The sequence below is a fragment of the Takifugu flavidus genome, chromosome 6, assembly GCF_003711565.1.
Source record: "Takifugu flavidus isolate HTHZ2018 chromosome 6, ASM371156v2, whole genome shotgun sequence".
In the NCBI taxonomy this organism is placed as follows: domain Eukaryota; kingdom Metazoa; phylum Chordata; class Actinopteri; order Tetraodontiformes; family Tetraodontidae; genus Takifugu; species Takifugu flavidus.
This window is the reverse complement of record NC_079525.1, coordinates 6,275,091-6,295,995: the sequence shown is the minus strand read 5'-3', so window position 1 is coordinate 6,295,995 and position 20,905 is coordinate 6,275,091. Positions and strand designations below refer to the sequence as shown.

The 20,905-nt window shown below is 39.6% G+C and overlaps 1 protein-coding gene and 2 long non-coding RNA genes across 4 annotated transcripts in view; all 3 read right to left on the bottom strand.

The window, feature by feature from the left end:
• Positions 1-3,035: 3,035 nt before the first annotated feature.
• Positions 3,036-3,893, bottom strand: LOC130526918 (uncharacterized). The gene is made up of 2 exons (XR_008950881.1): positions 3,482-3,893; positions 3,036-3,397 (listed from the first exon to the last, which is right to left on the bottom strand). It is a non-coding gene; the product is annotated as an uncharacterized LOC130526918 (long non-coding RNA).
• Positions 3,894-4,910: 1,017 nt separating this feature from the next.
• Positions 4,911-6,384, bottom strand: LOC130526919 (uncharacterized). 2 transcript variants are annotated; one of them, XR_008950883.1, is made up of 4 exons: positions 6,225-6,384; positions 5,759-6,036; positions 5,247-5,679; positions 4,911-5,038 (listed from the first exon to the last, which is right to left on the bottom strand). It is a non-coding gene; the product is annotated as an uncharacterized LOC130526919 (long non-coding RNA). The 2 variants fall into 2 exon arrangements; XR_008950882.1 differs by lacking the exon at positions 4,911-5,038 and having other exon boundaries at positions 5,124-5,679.
• Positions 6,385-7,449: 1,065 nt separating this feature from the next.
• The window catches only part of LOC130526890 (uncharacterized), a 35,864-nt gene continuing 22,408 nt past the window's right edge, over positions 7,450-20,905 (bottom strand). Inside the window, exon 8 of the transcript XR_008950874.1 lies at positions 7,450-7,959. The gene's annotated coding sequence lies outside the window, so the exon portion shown is untranslated. The remainder of the gene's footprint in view (positions 7,960-20,905) is intronic.

The window sequence follows — 20,905 nt, the reverse complement described above, 5'->3', positions numbered from 1 at the left end:
CATTCTGAGAGCAGCCGGTTCTATTGGGATTATCCAGGTAGGATGGAGATAGGCCTCTGGTGACCTTGTAGCCCAGGGGAAGAATTGTAAAACCTATTCTTGATTTAATGGGCAGCCAATGAATAGAAGCCAGCTCAGGAGTCATGTGATCTCTTCTGTTCGTCGGGTCAGAACTGTAGCTGCAGCAGTTGCATGAGTGTGAGACTTCTCAGCACTATTGCACATCCTGATAATATTGAGCTACAATAGTCTAGCCTGGAAGTAACAATGCTTCATCAATATTTTCCAAATCTTTGCAATGTTTCTCAAGTGAAAAAAGCCTACTCTGTCTTATACACTAGTCGCACATGTGTCAAACTCAGTCCTCAAGGGTCACGATCCTGAAGGTTTTTCTATCCCACTGAATGCATTTTCAGCCTGGTAGGACAGATTTTACTAAGTCTTAGTAAAATGGGAAAACATCAGCACCTATTTCATATAGTATATTTCTAATGTACATGTTACAGTTACCCTTTATTAAAGTTTGGTTTTTCAGTCAGCGTACAGGTGGTGCTGCACATCAGTGTTACCGTCTGTCCGTCTGTGGTGGGAAACACCTTCACCTGCAGGGCTGAGATGAAGAGAAAGATACAGAGAATTAGCACAAACTCGTCCCTTTCTCTTTAAAGTTAGTCAGTCATCAAGTTTACCTGTAACAGTGAGCTGAATGTGGTCTTCATGGCAATTTTCTGGTTTCTCATTGCAGCAGTAAGAGGTTTTGTCGTCCTTTGTTAAACCCGTGACTGATAAAGTCGGGTGGGTATCTTTAGATATCTGGTGTTTTAGGCTACTTCCATTAACAGACACATCTGTCCAATTGGTTTCATTCAGCTTGAACCATTTTGGGATTGTAGAATGTTCAGCTGAGCAGGAAAGATTCAATGAAGTACCTTTTAAGGCACAGATGCGGCTGCCTTTCCCCAGAACCCCTTCAGCAGAGAGAAGCACAAGTGAAAACCTGGAGGCTCACCATTAACTTCATGCACTGTTAGTTTTGTCATCAAACACCACAGGAGGTTTTATAAGCTTATGATGCTTTTGATGTTAACTAAACTCCAACTCACAAAGTATCAAACATAGATTCTCTCTAACAAACGCACAAATAAATTATTCCTACCTGAGTTGAGGATGAAACCAACCACGGCAAATACAAGTTTTGTTGAAAACATTGCTGTTTTCAACTTAAAATGTGTTTTAAGATTAATATGAAACTACCTTTAACGGCAACAAAGTAAAAACATACAAGTATGACCTATGTATGTTACCGACGCTCTTCTTATGAACTCAACACACATCTGTTAAAACAGGAAGAGAACTTTGTAAAGTCGGCATGTACCTTCAAATCTCCACTTCCTGCTATTATTTGTGGTTTAAAAAGGACCTCTAGTGAAGCATCTGTGTCATGCATTTTTATAGATTTTCCATGATCTTGTCCTTTACATTTTATTACAAAGTTGCTGCAGTGAGCTAGAAGGTCAAGGACAGAAATATCTGATTTCATTTTAGCTGTGGTGACCCGGCCTGAAACCATCACATACATACGAGCTTTAAGAGCTGCGTTAACACCCAACACAGGACTACAACCATTATAATGAAGACAAAACTATTGCATATTTAGATGTCTTTTAATGTTGTTTCCAGTGTCAGCAGTGGTGAGAGTTAGAAGACAGTGGAGAAAGAGCGGCATAGAGATCATGGGTGTGTTGTCGGGTGAAGTGAAGTCTGCTGTATTGATGATCATCTTGCTCTGTTTTTGCTGTTGCCACATTTTCATAGTGGCTCTCGGGGTTTTGCTGAGGAGAAACCACCAAGATTTATTCTCAAATCCAGATGCAATTCAGTGTTTTCAGTCTGAAGTCACTTGTTATACAATTAGAAACACGTGAGGGAGGGGTCTTGAGTGATAACTTGAAATATTTAACGAACACTGTATTATATTTACCATCTCAGTGTTGTCTGACATCACAGGCCAAGAATGTTGATTGGAAAACTTGCTTTTTCTGATTTTCAACCAAAAAGTGCTGAGTTAATATACAATATAATACAAATGAAACAGTTCTTGAATTAACAGTGACCATTTTCACCCACATAATCCAAATGATGACAAGTGAGGTGAAGACCAGGAGAGCAACACCAACTCCTGCAGCTGCTGTCAGGGTCCATTTTAATGAGGAACTCTGAACTCTGAGTCTTTTCCGGAGAGTTTTCAACATTTAATAACAACTATCACATGTACAGTGTTACAAAAAAGAAAAAAAACGGAAATGGCATTAGCCTATTGGTAACAAGTGCCTCGTCATCGACACAGCCGTTTCATTTCTCACATTGTTAAACACAAACACCAAGCATTGTAGTTCGATTAAAAAATATATACATATACAAATATAATAATTTGGGGCATGTATGGTACATAGGGTGGCTAGTGTAGGTTGGCATTTTCCTGTTTTGTTAGCATGCCCTAAAAATCAATTGAAGGAATTTGCAGCTCAGAAATATGTCAATAACAGCAGATGACTAAGGTTTACGTGTGTGCGGTAATGTCGCGACAGAGTATTATTGCAAATAAACTACTTTTTAACAAAGTGTTTGCATCAGTGCACCTTTCGAAGGGTAGGATGTACAAAATGGCGGTGTACAAAATGATCAACGTAATTCGTCCATGTTACATGCACACAATACAATTAATATTTTCTTTGTGTTCCTTCACATATTGAAGAGTTTAATAGTAGGCTGCTACTACACAGCAGGTCAAAACTGCAGAGCATCACAGTTGATAATCCTTTCAGGTAAGTTCACTTCACAGAGCCTATACTGTATTATTATTTGATTATTATTATGATTATTATTATTATATTATGATTATTGCATCTATATAACTGTGAAAGACTGTCTAAAATGCAGGATAAGATAAAGTTCAGGTCCTTACAACTGTGGCTGCTAAATTATTATTTTAATGTAAGTGTATATGAAGCACATCTGCTTAATTTTATCCCATCTTCTATCAGTGAATAAGTTGCAGTTTTATTTCTGTCTTAATCAGCAGGAATCCACAAACTGGGGACGATGATCAGTCGTGGTCCCACCAACGTTATGGTCTCAGACTAAAGACTAAGATGATTAATTGTATAAATACTTGGAGGAATCAGAAATTACGCTATAAGATGCTTGTTCATGTGCAGCGGTTCCTCAGACAGACAACAGCATAAGGGATGTGCTGTTCCTGTTGGTGCTGATGAGGTTGGACCATGCTGTCAAGAGGATCCACATCAGTCTGGGGGAAACGTATGCTGCTGTAGTAAATGCCATTCTCCTCCGTGGGTTGATCTGTGATTTCCTCATACACAGGACCGTGATTTACCTGACAATGAGGCAAGACACCGAATGTTGGTGTTATGTTTGTTTTAGGAAGATGGTTATAGTTAAGGAGCATCGGGCCACTTACCTCCTCCAACTTAAGGACAGTATTCTGGCTCAACTTTCCCTTTCCTCTGAAATGAATGTTAAAAAAACAAAACACTTGTGATACCAGTCACATTTGATGTGTGTTATGTGATTAACTCAGTTTACATCAGGTTCTGTTCTTCACCTGATGCAACAGATGACAAGTGAGGTGAAGACCAGGAGAGCAGCACCAACTCCTGCAGCTGCCGCCAGGGTCCATTTTAATGAGGAACTCTGAACTCTGAGTGTCTTTTCAGGAGATCTAACATCTCTCTGAGTGTTCACAGCACAGGAGTAGTTTCCTGCATGCTGAGTTGTGACCGCATCCAGAACCAGGTGTTTGTTTTGGTGCTCTGGCAGCTGTAGAAGTTGATCATTCAGGTACCAGATGTAGTTCTTGTTGTTGGTCAGAGGACAGCCTGGTGCTGCAGGTCAGTTTGACTCCATCACCTTCTGTCACCTCTGTAGATGGACTGATCTTGACTTTTATGTCTGATTCAAATGCAGAAAACAGATATTTTCACACATGTTTCAGACAGGAAAGCACTTTATCATGTAAAGTGATTCACAAAACTGTAGAAATGATCAACAATTTTTGCCTCTGCTGTTTTCCACACATTCATGCTAAAATTTCAGCACTAATTTACATGAATGTTAGCACATTTCCTCTGAAAGATAATTTTATTTAACTTCAGTTTTTATTTGAACTATTTACTTATTGGAAGGCAAAATGAGAAAATCTTGTATTTTGTTGTGGCTCAGATACAAAGCTCTCTCGATTTAAGCTTGTTTTATATTTTATGATCCAGATTTACCTGTAACAATCAGAACAGTTCCGGGTTTCTGACTTGTGTTGTCATCTTGGTGCCTGAATCTGTATTCTGCTGAGTCATTTTGCTTCACAGATTTAATTGACAGTGTGTTAATCTGCTTCTCTGGTCCTCATGATATGTAAAATGATCAGTTTTCAATACATTCCTTCTCTCCTCCTTCTCACCATTCCAGATTATTCTAGACCAGTGTTTAGCCTTGGATTTTGTGTAGTTTGAACTGGAATATTTACTTGAGATGTTTACTGAGGAACCTTCCAAAGCACAGATTCTCTTTTTTATATAATTCACAGTCAGGCAGGATTTGTCAGCAGCACCTGACAGATGAAAGCAAAGACAGTGTCAGTTTTGATGAAACTCAAAGGAAATTCACTTTAAACCTTGACATTTTTGAGTGGATTCTTTAATTATGATTTTTTTCTGACTGCTGCATCTCAAATTCATAGTTACATATTTTTTAACAGTAAGGATTTATGATAAACCCCATCAAAAATCTTGTTTCTATGTTCAGGCCACGGGTTTGGTGATACTCACAGACTTCATCAGACTGCAGTTCCTTGACACCACTGACAGCACACAGGAAAGTGTCTTGAGAAGTGTGGGTATTAGTTGTAATGGGTCTTGATGCATTTCTCTGTTCTTGTACCATTGAGTGGTTGTGGGTGGACAGCTGGTGTTACAGATCAGTTTGACATGATCCTTCCTTGGAGTCTTTTCAACATATATTTCTGAGAGAAGATGGTAAACATAGAATCATGGTTAAAAGTAGAAAAATACAGATAACACATATAAACTGAAGAAAACTGTGATAATGGAAGTGAGGGTACTGCAAATGGGAACTACATAACAGTAACAAAACACAAACAAATGAAGAGTAAAATGATGAAAGGATCAGTGTTGTGAGAGGATTGATTGTGAGTGATGAAGAAAGTGAACCTGTGGGGTACGTGATGGAGCAGGGTCCTTTCACTGAAGTGTGGTTGTACAAACACATTCTCCCATCATTGTAGGACACAGTAAAGCAGGTAGAGGAGACCCACTCTGGGTGGAGAGAGAACTGGTTGCTGGATTAAGTTCAGATTAAATAAACTGCAGGATTACTTTGGTGGTTGAAACGCCAGCGAAACATAACTGACCCACTGTGACTGCAGGAGCTCTGAGAGCCTCGTAGCCTTTGATGGCGCAGGAGTATCTGACTGTTTTGTCACTGGTGACCATCTCCTGGTACCATGGAGACCTGTCTTGATAGAGAAGCTCTGAGTTCCTGTACCAGATGTAGGCAGCAGTTTTTCAGTCAGCGTACAGGCGGTGCTGCACATCAGTGTTACCGTCTGTCCGTCTGTGGTGGGAAACACCTTCACCTGCAGGGCTGAGATGAAGAGAAAGATACAGAGAATTAGCACAAACTCGTCCCTTTCTCTTTAAAGTTAGTCAGTCATCAAGTTTACCTGTAACAGTGAGCTGAATGTGGTCTTCATGGCAGTTTTCTGGTTTCTCATTGCAGCAGTAAGAGGTTTTGTCGTCCTTTGTTAAACCGTGACTGATAAAGTCGGGTGGGTATCTTTAGATATCTGGTGTTTTAGTCTACTTCCATTTACCAACACTTCTGTCCACGTGGTTCCATCCAGCTTGAACCATTTTGGGATTGTAGAATGCTCAGCTGAGCAGGACAGATTCAATGAAGTACCTTTTAAGGCACAGATGCGGATGCCTTTCCCCAGAACCCCTTCAGCAGAGAGAAGCACAAGTGAAAACCTGGAGGCTCACCATTAACTTCATGCACTGTTAGTTTTGTCATCAAACACCACAGGAGGTTTTATAAGCTTATGATGCTTTTGATGTTAACTAAACTCCAACTCACAAAGTATCAAACATAGATTCTCTCTGACAAACGCACAAAAGAATTATTCCTACCTGAGTTGAGGATGAAACCAACAATGGCAAATACAAGTTTTGTTGAAACCATTGCTGTTTTCAACTTAAAATGTGTTTTAAGATTAATATGAAACTACCTTTAACGGCAACAAACTAAGAACATACAAGTATGATCTATGTCGCCGACGCTCTTCTTATGAACTCAACACACATCTGCTAAAACAGGAAGAGAACTTTGTAAATTTGGCATGTACTTTCAAATCTCCACTTCCTGCTATTGTTTGTGGTTTAAAAAGGACCTCTAGTGAAACATCCGTGTCATGCATTTTTATAGATTTTCCATGATCTTGTCCTTTAAATTTTATTACAAATTTGCTGCAGTGAGCTAGAAGGTCAAGGACAGAAATATCTGATTTTATTTTAGCTGTGGTGACCCGACCTGAAACCATCACATACATACGAGCTTTAAGAGCTGCGTTAACACCCAACACAGGACTACAACCATTATAATGAAGAAAACTATTGCATATTTAGATGTCTTTTAATGTTGTTTCCAGTGTCAGCAGTGGTGAGAGTTAGAAGACAGTGGAGAAAGAGCGGCATAGAGATCATGGGTGTGTTGTCGGGTGAAGTGAAGTCTGCTGTATTGATGATCATCTTGCTCTGTTTTTGCTGTTGCCACATTTTCATAGTGGCTCTCAGGGTTTTGCTGAGGAGAAACAACCAAGATTTATTCTCAAATCCAGATGCAATTCAGTGTTTTCAGTCTGAAGTCACTTGTTATACAATTAGAAACACGTGAGGGAGGGGTCTTGAGTGATAACTTGAAATATTTAACGAACACTATATTATATTTACCATCTCATTGTTGTCTGACATCCCAGGTCCTGAATGTTGATTGGAAAACTTGCTTTTTCTGATTTTCAACCAAAAAGTCCTGAGTTAATATACAATATAATACAAATGAAACAGTTCTTGATTTAACAGTGACCATTTTCACCCACATAATCCAGATGATGACAAGTGAGGTGAAGACCAGGAGAGCAACACCAACTCCTGCAGCTGCCGCCAGGGTCCATTTTAATGAGGAACTCTGAACTCTGAGTGTCTTTTCAGGAGAGTTTTCAACATTTAATAACAACTATCACATGTACAGTGTTACAAAAAAGAAAAAAAAAACAGAAATGGCATTAGACTATTGGTAACAAGTGCCTCGTCATCGACACAGCCGTTGTTTCTTCCACATTGTTTGTGAAACACAAATACCAAGCATTGTAGTTCGATTAAAAAATATATACATATACAAATAAAATGATTTGGGGCATGTATGGTTACATAGGGTGGCTAGTGTAGGTTGGCATTTTCCTGTTTTGTTAGCATGCCCTAAAAATCAATTGAAGGAATTTGCTGCTTCAGAAATATGTCAATAACAGCAGATGACTAAGGTTTACGTGTGTGCGGTAATGTCGCGACGGAGTATTATTGCGAATAAACTGCTTTTTAACAAAGTGTTTGCATCAGTGCACCTTTCGAAGGGTAGGATGTACAAAATGGCGGTGTACAAAATGATCAATGTAATTCGTCCATGTTACATGTACACAATACAATTAATATTTTCTTTGTCTTCCTTCCAATATTGAAGAGTTTAATAGTAGGCTGCTACTACACAGCAGGTCAAAACTGCAGAGCATCACAGGTGATGATCCATTCAGGTAAGTTCACTTCAGAGAGCCTATGCTGTATTATTATTATTATTATTATTGCATCTATATAACTGTGGAAAACTGTCTAAAATGCAGGATAAAGCCTGTTCAGGTCTTAACTAAATGATCAATTTAATGTAAGTGTATATGAAGCACATCTGCTTAATTTTATCCCATCTTCTATCAGTGAATAAGTTGCAGTTTTATTTCTGTCTTAATCAGCAGGAATCCACAAACTGGGGACGATGATCAGTCGTGGTCCCACCAACGTTATGGTCTCAGACTAAAGACTAAGATGATTAATGGTATAAATACTTGGAGGAATCAGAAATTACGCTATAAGATGCTTGTTCATGTGCAGCGGTTCCTCAGACAGACAACAGCATAAGGGTTGTGCTGTTCCTGTTGGTGCTGATGAGGTTGGACCATGCTGTCAAGAGGATCCACATCAGTCTGGGGGAAACGTATGCTGCTGTAGTAAATGCCATTCTCCTAAGTGGGTTGATCTGTGATTTCCTCATGCACAGGACCGTGATTTACCTGACAATGAGGCAAGACACCGAATGTTGGTGTTATGTTTGTTTTAGGAAGATGGTTATAGTTAAGGAGCATCGGGCCACTTACCTCCTCCAACTTGAGGACAGTATTCTGGCTCAACTTCCCTTTCCTCTGAAATGAATGTTAAAAAAAACCCCACTTGTGATACCAGTCACATTTGATGTGTGTTATGTGATTAACTCAGTTTACATCAGGTTCTGTTCTTCACCTGATGCAACAGATGACAAGTGAGGTGAAGACCAGGAGAGCAGCACCAACTCCTGCAGCTGCCACCAGGGTCCATTTTAATGAGGAACTCTGAACTCTGAGTGTCTTTTCAGGAGATCTAACATCTCTCTGAGTGTTCACAGCACAGGAGTAGTTTCCTGCATGCTGAGTTGTGACCGCATCCAGAACCAGGTGTTTGTTTTGGTGCTCTGGCAGCTGTAGAAGTTGATCATTCAGGTACCAGATGTAGTTCTTGTTGTTGGTCAGAGGACAGCTGGTGCTGCAGGTCAGTTTGACTCCATCACCTTCTGTCACCTCAGTAGATGGACTGATCTTGACTTTTATGTCTGATTCAAATGCAGAAAACAGATATTTTCACACGTTTCAGACAGGAAAGCACTTTATCATGTAAAGTGATTCACAAAACTGTAGAAATGATCAACATTTTTTGCCTCTGCTGTTTTCCACACATTCATGCTAAAATTTCAGCACTAATTTGCATGAAAGTTAGCACATTTCCTATAAAAGATAACTTTTATTTAACTTCAATTTTGATTCGAACTATTTACTTATTGGATGGCAAAATGAGAAAATCTTGTATTTTGATGTGGCTCAGATACAAAGCTCTCTCGATTTAAGCTTGTTTTATATTTTACCTGTAACAATCAGAACAGTTCCGGGTTTCTGACTTGTGTTGTCATCTTGGTGCCTGAATCTGTATTCTGCTGAGTCACTTTGCTTCACAGATTTAATTGACAGTGTGTTAATCTGCTTCTCTTGGTCCTCATGATATGTAAAATGATCAGTTTTCAATACATTCATTCTCTCCTCCTTCTCACCATTCCAGATTATTCTAGACCAGTGTTTAGCCTTGGATTTTGTGTATTTTGAACTGGAATATTTACTTGAGATGTTTACTGAGGAACTTTCCAAAGCACAGATTCTCTTTTTTATATAATTCACAGTCAGGCAGGATTTGTCAGCAGCACCTGACAGATGAAAGCAAAGACGGTGTCAGTTTTGATGAAACTCAAAGGAAATTCACTTTAAACCTTGACATTTTTGAGTGGATTCTTATATTATGATTTTTTTCTGACTGTTGCATCTCAAATTCATATTTACATATTTTTAACAGTAAGGATTTATGATAAAACCACATCAAAACTTTATCTTGTTTCTATGTTCAGGCCACGGGTTTGGTGATACTCACAGACTTCATCAGACTGCAGCTCCTTGACACCACTGACAGCACACAGGAAGTTGTCTTGAGAAGTGTTGGGTATTGGTTGTAATGGGTCTTTATGCATTTCTCCGTTCTTGTACCATTGAGTAGTTGGGGGAGGACAGCTGGTGTTACAGCTCAGTTTGACATGATCCTTCCTTGGAGTCTTTTCAACATATATTTCTGAGAGAAGATGGTAAACATAGAATCATGGTTTAAACTAGAAAAATACAGATATCACATATAAACTGAAGAAAACCTGTGATAATGGAAGCGAGGGTACTGTAAATGGGAACTACGTAAAAGTAACGAAACGCAAACAAATGAAGAGTAAAATGATGAAAGGATCAGTGTTGTGAGAGGATTGATTGTGAGTGATGGAGAAAGTGAACCTGTGGGGTACGTGATGGAGCAGGGTCCTTCCACTGAAGTGTGGTTGTACAAACACATTCTCCCATCATTGTAGGACACCGTAAAGCAGGTAGAGGAGACCAACTCTGGGTGGAGAGAGAACTGGTTGCTGGATTATGTTCAGATTAAATAAACTGCAGGATTACTTTGGTGGTTGAAACGCCAGCGAAACATAACTGACCCACTGTGACTGCAGGAGCTCTGAGAGCCTCGTAGCCTTTGATGGCGCAGGAGTAGCTGACTGTTTTGTCACTGGTGACCATCTCCTGGTACCATGGAGACCAGTCATGATAGAGAAGCTCTGACTTCCTGTACCAGATGTAGGCAGCGGGTCTGTCAGTCAGCGTACAGGCGGTGCTGCACATCAGTGTTACCGTCGGTCCGTCTGTGGTGGGAAACACCTTCACCTGCAGGGCTGAGATGAAGAGAAAGATACAGACAATTAGCACAAACTCGTCCCTTTCTCTTTAAAGTTAGTCAGTCATCAAGTTTACCTGTAACAGTGAGCTGAATGTGGTCTTCATGGCAGTTTTCTGGTTTCTCATTGCAGCAGTAAGAGGTTTTGTCGTCCTTTGTTAAACCCGTGACTGATAAAGTCGGGTGGGTATCTTTAGATATCTGGTGTTTTAGTCTACTTCCATTTACCAACACTTCTGTCCACGTGGTTCCATCCAGGTTGAACCATTTTGGGATTGTAGAATGTTCAGCTGAGCAGGACAGATTCAATGAAGTACCTTTTAAGGCACAGGTGTGGCTGCCTTTCCCCCACAAGCTTATGATGCTTTTGATGTTAACTAAACTCCAACTCACAAAGTATCAAACATAGATTCTTTTTAACAAACGCACAAAAAAATTATTCCTACTTGAGTTGAGGATGATACCAACCACGGCAAATCCCAGTTTTGTTGAAAACATTGCTGTTTTCAACTTAAAATGTGTTTTAAGATTAATATGAAACTACCTTTAACGGCAACAAGGTAAAAACATACAAGTATGATCTACTGTATGTCACCGACGCTCTTCTTATGAACTCATGTTAGATCCATTATATTAAAGTTATCTCTTATTTGCTTTCACCTTGTTATATTCCTTATTCTTGTTATATTGTCTCTCATTACTTAATGTTTCTTATTATTTGCTAATGCTTAATGTTCATGATGCTTGGTATGTCACCTCGAACTTCTCTGGCCAAGGGCGACAGAAATGCGGTGGCTGTTGGAGAAGTGGCATTGACTGGAGATAGAGCTGCAGGGCCTGACAATGACCCAGGAGCTGGGTTAGGGTCAGGGCATGACCCAGGAGATGTTCTCTTAATCTGTCTGATATAGAAGAATGTGCTGTTTGTGAGCTAAGCTAATCAAATCAGTGAAGGCCTACGTATAATCTCACCATTATGATTTACAGTCTCTTGCTCTGTTTGAGACCTGCTATCTTGTGTTTTCCCCCTCCCATTTGACTTCTGTAACTAGGAACCTCCTAATTCCAATAAAAGAAGGATGGCGGGAGGTGTGCGTCAGAACGTGTTGGAGATCTGTAACTGAGCACATCTCTCTGTTCTCCTTGCAAGTAAAATTCTAAACTGTTGTCTTTGCCTCATTTGTTTTTCTCGTGTTTCAGGTTGTTTCAACCTAACATTTTGGTCCTTCGAGCCGGATTCCAACACACTTGAAGGGTCCAGTGGGTGAGGCTGAACCTCAGGAAAGACCGTGGCCACGGCAGGCCGCCTCAAAGCGACCTAAGATTCCCTTTCCGGGACTGGGCTTCAACTCACTGCTTGGATCCTGACGGTTGACGGAATTCCAGGAGGAAAGACAACAGTGGTGAGCATGTCTTGAATTCAAAAGTGTGTGTGATGATGATTGTCGGGGACTTAATGTAAAAATTGCGATAGACACTAAGGCAGTGTTTTGGGAGAGAGGAACCCGAAAGTCCTCTGTAAGACGCAATGAGAAACAAACCCTGTGAATACTAGTCAATGGCAGGTAAATAAGAGTACTAAGGGCAGTACCAAGGCAGGGCGAGGGAGTCCTGGCCACGTGAAAAAGAAATTAAGTCACGACAAATCATCCAAAAGAGTGATTGTGAGTGTGAAAGGATTGTTAAATACCACTAGGTATTTTCAGTCATACCAAAGCAGTGGGACTGTAAGTGATAAGGCCCTTGTGGATGCAGAGGCAAGACTCTCCACTCGAAAGAGTTGAAGTGAGAAGTACCACAACGGTTTGATTAATTATCACCCCACTGCGATCAACATCCCAGTTTTAGGTCACCCTATGTGCAAGACTGGACCAAATTCTTAATAAAAAACAAAAAAAACCAAAAAATTACCGGTAAATTAGGATAAGGTTAACTCGTAAAATTAAAAAAAAAATCGTAATAAAAAGCAGATTGAAAAGTAGAGCTAAAAGTAAAAATCGAAATCCTCCAAAAAATGGGGACAAGTAAAAGTAAACAAAGGCCCAGAGATGAATTGCGGTGTAAGGATTGGAAATTCATCGACGGACAAAATCCAAAGAAACTCGCGTATTTAGACAAGTGGATAACTGATTATGGGTTCAAAGGACAGCTAAATTCACAACAAATAACAGCCCTACAAGATGAAATAAAAGAGCGAACTAAAAATAATCCGAAAAAGATGAAAAAATGCGGTTATGAGGATACTGAGTTTTGGCTGCAGTTGGCGTTAAGGAGAGAGAAGGGACAAAGTAAGGCGAAAATGGAGGCAAAGGAGGGAAAGGACGAGGTTGAGAACAAACAGTTAATGTTTCACAGGAAAGAGGATGATGAGACAGGCGCAGTGAGCAGACGCGCGCACAGACAGACAGAGCAGGCAACAGATAAGTCAGCAGAGAAAGGGGAAGCGGATGTAGAACAGAGAGCAGCAGGGGTGGGAGGCTTGTATCCTGACCTTCGTGAATCGTGTGCATTGCCACCAACATATACACCACAGACATTAGACCCTCCACCCACTGATACACTTAGAATTACACGCTCAGCGCACCCCCATGGGTATGCGTGGTCAAAGACATTAGGACAAGCACTGACTCCAGCAGTCCCAAAATTGAATAATCTAAGTGAAACGAGCATTCCTCCAATGGAAGATATGTACCCCATGATTGAAGTAGCTAATCCAAATGCTGAAACGAACCAACCTGTAATGCTAGTCTATAGAACTTGGACAATGGAGGATGTTAAAAAAGCCATAGAAGGAGTGCCTTCCCATAAGGAAGACATAGAACTCTTTATAGAGGGTATGGAAAATGTGAGAAGAGCCTATCACCTTAATGGTGCAGAGGTTCAACAGATCTGGATGACAGCTCTGGGTTCTAACTGGACTCATGTAAGAGGAGACTGGAATCCAAAACAAAATAATGAGGTGCTAAAACATGATGATGGTGAATTGACAAACAGAGTCAATGCTCTTGTATTAAGAACTCGAAATTGTTTCGCTAAGAGAGCAAATTATGTGGAAATTAACCGTGTTAAACAAAGAGAGGATGAGCTTTTCGAAGAGTATCAAGCTAGAATGACTAAAGTTTTCAGAGCAAACAGCGGACTGCATGATGACAACAAGGGTGACATGATCCGCTATGAACGACGATGATATTTTCTACAAGATGAAATCATGGCTGATGTCCTTTTGACACAGGAAGAAGAAGATTGGCTTGAAGAAATACCCACTAAATTGTGGTCAGCAGGACCCTCTGATGTAGGATTAATTAAAGGAGTATTACCAGTACAAATTAGACCTAAAAGCGAGTACAGGCCTCGTGTGAGGCAATATCCATTAAAAACGGATGCTCGTGAGGGCATCAAACCTGTAATACATGATCTAATCACAGCAGGAGTTCTCGTTAAATGTGATGATTCACCATGTAATAGTCCCATTTTTCCAGTAAAGAAACAAACTCCATCTGCAGGATGGCGCATGGTTCAGGACTTACAAGCCGTAAATGATGCAGTAATACAGAGAGCTCCCTGCGTTCCAGATCCATATACGCTCCTGAATTCTTTAGATCCGAAAGCTAAAGTTTTTACTGTAGTTGATATCAGCAGAGCCTTTTTCTCTGTACCTGTTGATAAAGACAGTCAGTTTTGGTTTGCATTCACATATGAAGGCAAACGTTACACTTACACCAGATTACCCCAAGGTTATTGTGAAAGCCCAACTATTTATTCTCAGATGATGACAGCAAGTATGGCTAAATTCCACCCTCCCAGTGGGAGTCAAGTATTGATTTATGTAGATGATGTTTTATTAGCATCTGAAACCTTAGAAGCATGTAAAATAGACACCATAGCACTTCTTAAACATTTAGCAGAAGAAGGCCATAAAGTAAGCAAAAGTAAACTACAGCTGTGCAAAACTGAAGTAAAGTACTTGGGTCAAAACCTGAGTGCAGGAGGAAGAACTATCATAGAAGGCCGTAAAACAGCTATTTTGCAAGCTCCAAAACCACAAACTAAAAAGCAAATGATGTCCTTTTTAGGACTAACTAATTATTGCCGCAACTGGGTGCCAAATTATGCTGAAATTACAGCACCGTTGCAAAAATTGATGTATGAAGAAGATTTAAAAATGACTTTTCACTAAAATGGACTGAAAACGCAGCAAAGGCCTTCCGTGACATTAAGCAAGCTTTAGTGTCGAGCACAGCTTTAGCCTTGCCAGATTACAGCAAACCTTTTTTTCAGATGGTTGATTGTAAAGGACATTTTATGACCTCGGTCTTAGCTCAACAATGTGGGACTAAAATGAAACCAATAGCATATTTCTCGTCTAAACTTGACCCTGTAGCATGTGCTCTTCCACACTGTGTGAAAGCTGTAATCGCAACGTCTATGGCTGTGGAAACGAGTGCTTCGATAGTGTTGTTTATACTTAGCCATTAATTAAGTAGGTTATAACTTAGCCATAATTAAGTTAAAAAAATAGGAAATTGTGTTTGTGTGTGAATGGAGGACTAAGCCATTGAAAGAGTTGATAGGAGAACTCCGCTAGTCCTGTGTTTTATTATTTTGCCTCATAAGAAAACAAAGTAAGTTGAGAGACACATAGGTGGAACAAAGTAAGTTGAGAGACATAGCCATAGGAAAGACATAGGAAAGGCACAAAACAGATGATGGAGAACCACATGACTGCCAAGAATTAGCTGAACAAACTGCAAAAAGTAGAAGTGATTTAGATCAACTTTTAAAAGCTGGAGCATTTTTGTTTGTAGATGGCTCATCAAAGAAAAATGAGCAACCTTAAAAGAATAATCTATGTATGACCAGCAGGAAAACCTATCCTACCAAAAAATCTGTATAAATGGGCTGCTATATTGAGCCATGGTGTAACACATGTCTCAACAGGAGGGACGGTAGGACAGATACAGCATTATACAACCTATGGATTCAATTCTTATTCAAAAAATATTTTGTAGAACATGTCTGACGTGTGCGAAACACAATTCACAGGGAAATCTGACACCAAGGAGAGGGAAATTTCCTGCCAATATCCATTCCAAACTATACATATGGACTTCATAGAATTAAATAAAAGTGAAGAAAAAATTTACTGTGATAATGGTACTCATTTTGTAAATCAAGTTGTTAAAAAGATCAGTGTTATGTTTCATATTGATTTAAAACACCATTGCGCCTATCATCCTCAGAGCGCAGGCTTAGTTGAAAGAGCTAATGGCACTATTAAAAATCGACTGAAAAAATGCATGGAAGAGACGGGGAGACCGTGGACACAATGTGTCGATTTGGCTAAGCTCTACATAAACATTACAAGCACCGCAGGCCTAACTCCTTATGAGATCTTATTTGGAAGACCGTACAGGCTTCCTCAGTTCAAAAACTACTGGGAGACAAATGATGAGTCTAATCTAGCTGATTACATGAGAAAAATGTTAGAAAAACAAAAGCAAGGTCATGAGACCTCTGTCTCCCGACAGAAATTCCAACCGGTGGAGCCAGGACTACTGCTACACCTACTGCTGCTAAAATAGCTGAAAGATCAACCTGGGTACACCTCAGTCATTGCAAGAAGGTCATTTCTGTTGAAAACTCCAACCGGGAAGGTGATGCAAAGTCTGATAATAGGGTGGACTTAGACGAATAGAGTCTGGGTAGACCCGAAAGTCAGTGAAGTTTTAAGAGCCGCCGACTCATTTAGGGAGGCTACTTCAACAGGTTATGGTCCATAAATAGTGTGCCGATTTCATAAACATCACAAGGACAGCAGTGGGTAAAATAAACAAAAGATAATACGGGAAAGAAAGAAGAAAAAAAAAAAAAAAAGGAGAGAAATACAGAAGATTGGCTAAAGCTGTAGTATGCTAGCCTCGGTGCTAACTGTAATCATAGTATTCCTGATAATCACAATAGCTATACAAAGTCTCCAACTCAGTTGAAACCGAATAAGTTCAAATGATTCCCAAGTGGCTACAGAATGCAATTAAATGTTTGGGAGTGTGTTTTTTCTTAATATGCGTGTTTTTATTTGTATGATACCTCTGGAAACCCCCAGGTCTAAGATTGAACGTTACCAAAATAGCATGGCAAGCAAAGTGCAAATAACAACCTAAAGGACCAATGTGGCAACAGCAGGTCAGCTCTTGTGCTGTATTTGACCTGTAAGCTTTTCATTCACCTGAAGCTCACCAGCTCCATTATTTCAGCTTCACTTCTTTAACACCTCTTTAATAGCTTGTTCGTTCTGAAAGTAGTTTTGATACAATTTTCAATGCAAAACGAAAAACTGTTCTTACTGTAAAATGATGTATTTTTTTTGTCTGTTGGAAAGTTCATTTGTTGCACCCTGCGGCTCATGCATGCATTATAAGGTTCTGAAGTTGTGTCTCTGTTATTTATTTTATTTCTGGTGGTGTGGGGATGAGAGACTGTTTGATACATTGCCTATGAGAGCTACAGGACTATGTGCTTAGTAACACTTCTTATGCTAATTTCTGTGTTCCCTACGTCGGCTGATCAATTAGTCACTCACACGCATAGATTTATGCCTGAACAGATGTCGTAATAAAAGATCTGCATGGCAATCTGAAAATGTTCCTACGTATAATGTTCCTACATGTATTGATGCTATCGGTGTTCCACGCAGTGTTCCAGATGGCTATAAATTAGTGGATCAAGTAGCTGCTGGTTTTGAATCTTCGATCTGTTGGTGGTGTACAATAAATAAGAATGTAGACAGAATCAACTACATCCATTACAATGTTCAACGTTTAGGAAATTGGACTCAGAGCGGTTTTGAGGCTGTTCACAGCCAACTGTCGGCTACTTCCCTTATGGCATTCCAGAACAGGATCGCAGTGGATATGTTGTTAGCTGAGAAAGGTGGTGTGTGTGCTGTGTTCGGAGATCAATGTTGCGCCTTCATTCCTAACAACACTGCGTCAGATGGGAGTCTCACACTGGCCATAGAAGGCCTTCGCACCCTGAACAGCAAGATGAAAGAGCACTCAGGAGCAAAGACCGCGATGTGGGACGAATGGATGAATGTGTTTGGGAAGTATAAGACATCTATTCTAATTTCTGTAGCTGTTTTTGCTGCAATCCTTACCATGTGTGGATGTTGTTGTATTCCCTGCCTGCGTTCTCTTATTAACCGCCTTATCACCACAGCTATCGCTCCCATGGAAAACCGAATGGCCGAGTTGTATCCCTTAATCAGCAGACAAGAACCGGATTTGACTACAGACTCTGAAGACTATGAGGGAATTGAGCTAATTTTCCCCTGAGTGTAAATGTATTTGTGTTCATAAACAGGACTTTGCAACCGAAAATCTATTGGAAGAGATTGTTAAATGACTGTGAGAATTTGAAGCAAATATGTGATAAACAGGAGGGAAATGTTAGATCCATTATGTTAAAGTTATCTCTTATTTGCTTTTGCCTTGTTATATTCCTTATTCTTGCCATAGTGTCTCTCATTACTTAATGCTTCTTATTATTTGCTAATGCTTAAGGTTCGTGATGCTTGGTATGTCACCTCGAATTTCTCTGGTCAAGGGCGACAGAAATGCGACGGCTGTTGGAGAAGTGGCATTGACTGGAGACAGAGCTGCAGGGCCGAACCCAGGAGATGTTCTCTTAATCTGTCTGATATAGAAGAATGTGCTGTTTGCGAGATAAGCTAATCAAATCAGTGAAGGACTTCTGTAGCTAGGGACCTTCTCATTTCAATAAAAGAAGGATGGCGGGAGGTGTGCGTCAGAACGTGTTGGAGATCTGTAACTGAGCACATCTCTCCGTTCTCCTTGCAAGTAAATTTCAAACTGTTGTCTTTGCCTCATTTGTGTTTCTCGTGTTTCAGGTTGTTTGAACCTAACACTGTCCTAGGCACAAGTTATTATACTAGATTGACTATAATTGAAGAAGTACAGTATTTGCTGGGGTAATGTATTGGCAAACTTTATTATACCTTGCACTACCACTCCACTCAAGGCCCCTCCAACACACTGCGCCCACTACACCCACTCCAGAAATGTGCAATGCCAGTGTTTTTGTTATGTTCTGTCCTCCCAAGGAGTGCATCACTTACTGCAACTGTAATGGGTGTTAAAATGGTCACATTTTTATTGAATTGTCAGTCCTCAAGGTCCATGTTTACAAATGCCATACTCTCTTGCCAGTGTTACATCGAAATCTGTGACTCATTAGATTCTTTGACCTTTCCTAATATTCTTACCCTAAACATTTCACTCCTATGGAAGCCCATTTCTGCCTGTACAAGAAAAAAAGAATCCCCATGCTAAATCGAAATTGTGAAATAAAAAGACATTATGAGACAAATTTAAAGTAGTTTCACCTGGAGAAAAACGACCAAATTTGGAGTTTATCTCATAATTTTGACTTGGCATGGATTTTTTTTTTTTTCCTGGTGGAAATAGGGCTTCTGTAGACTGAGATGGTTAGGGAAAGAATACTAAGGCAGGTCACAGAATCTGATTGGTCACAGATTTCGGTGCAACACTGGAACATGATAATATGCATTTGCATATTGATACTGTTTTTTGTGGAGGGTATTTCCATTCCTGTGCAAAAGACGTACTCACAAGAGCTTTTTGAAGTAGGTTTTGCTGTTGATAACATGGTCAGGCATTGAACATGGTGCAGACTGCACAAGACAACTACCCAGGAATTTTCTGTGCTGAATAAATGGCAATATCTTGTTGATTGTCTTGTTTAGATATCTGAAGAATTTCATCGGATCACGAGCAACGACCTCCTGGGGACTTTTAATGCATCCCCTTGACAAATTAGTGCCTGGCCTGCTGCAACTGTAGCGGTCTAAGAAGGGAGCTCTTGGTGAGAAGATGGAAGACCTCCTGGATAAACTTGATGAACAGGTGAGTGAAGTGCTCCTTTGCCTGACATTTTTAGAAGAGTATGAATATACTTCTCTCATAAGAGAAACAGAAAAAGATGTTAGCTTCAGCAAAAACACATTAGTGGATGTGTGTCAGTAAAAATGAATGTCAGCAGTCATTGCTTTATGTTCTTATTTGTGTTTATGTTGGTATTTGATTTAACAGAATTTTAATTTGTAAAAGTGAAGTAAAATTGTTAACATGGTTGCAGTGTTGTATTTTTTTTAGGTTTTACATGTTGCTGGGTCTGACCTGTCCTTTATCTTCATTACTATAAAAGAGTCCTGATTTTGCATTGTGTTTAAGTACATTATGTATATAATAATTAGATATAGTATATACTAATTGAAATGCTTGTTTTGCACTGAATACTCTTTAGACATCCGCCTGCCCATTTTCCTCCGAGAAGATGCAACAAAGGTTTTCCTGAAGTGCTTGGTAAGTACAGACAAAGTAATGCAAGTAAAACTAATTCCTAATTCCCATGAGATGTTTTAAAGGATGAGTTCATCCAGAATGGAAATATACACCTCCTCAGTGCAGTCCAGATAATTTTATGGTGAGGCTTGAAGTTGTCTATAACTCTCACTCCCTTTTTTCTGCTGAGAAGCAGCTGGGCATCGTTGGTGGGTGTTCCGTAGCAGAAAATGCTTTTGTACAAAACTCATCAAAAAAGTAGGTGGGTGAAAGCTACTGTGTCATTAATTAAATATATGGTGAGATTTTGTCATGAGATTTTGTCAATTTTAAAAGATTTGTTGAAGTGTTGTCCACTTTACATGAAGCGCAGCACTGGTGTTTGTTCCCTGTTCATTGATGGTAAAAATTTTTAAGAACTTTTAACTAGTTCATCATAGTTATGCCCATGTAAAACTTAAGTGTCTGGGTACACAGCCGATCATTTGTGGCACTATTCTATTTAATGTGCAAGTGGTTAAGTTCAGCTTTTACAAGACAATCAGGGTGTGTGCATGAATGACTATATGTTGCTGGACACTTTTTTTTCACATACTTAATTCTGGACTTCAATTTTAATGTCTCTGAAGAAACCGGCAATACTTTTTTACAGAAATTGACACAACTACCCATGACATTCTGAAATGTACTTGAGGCACTGTTCAACAAAATAAATAAGATTTCAGATAACATTCAGTTGTGCTTTGTTTTATTCAATATCTATTTATTGAGCATTTTTCAAATATAATGACGGCAACATAAATTTTCCTTTATTTATAC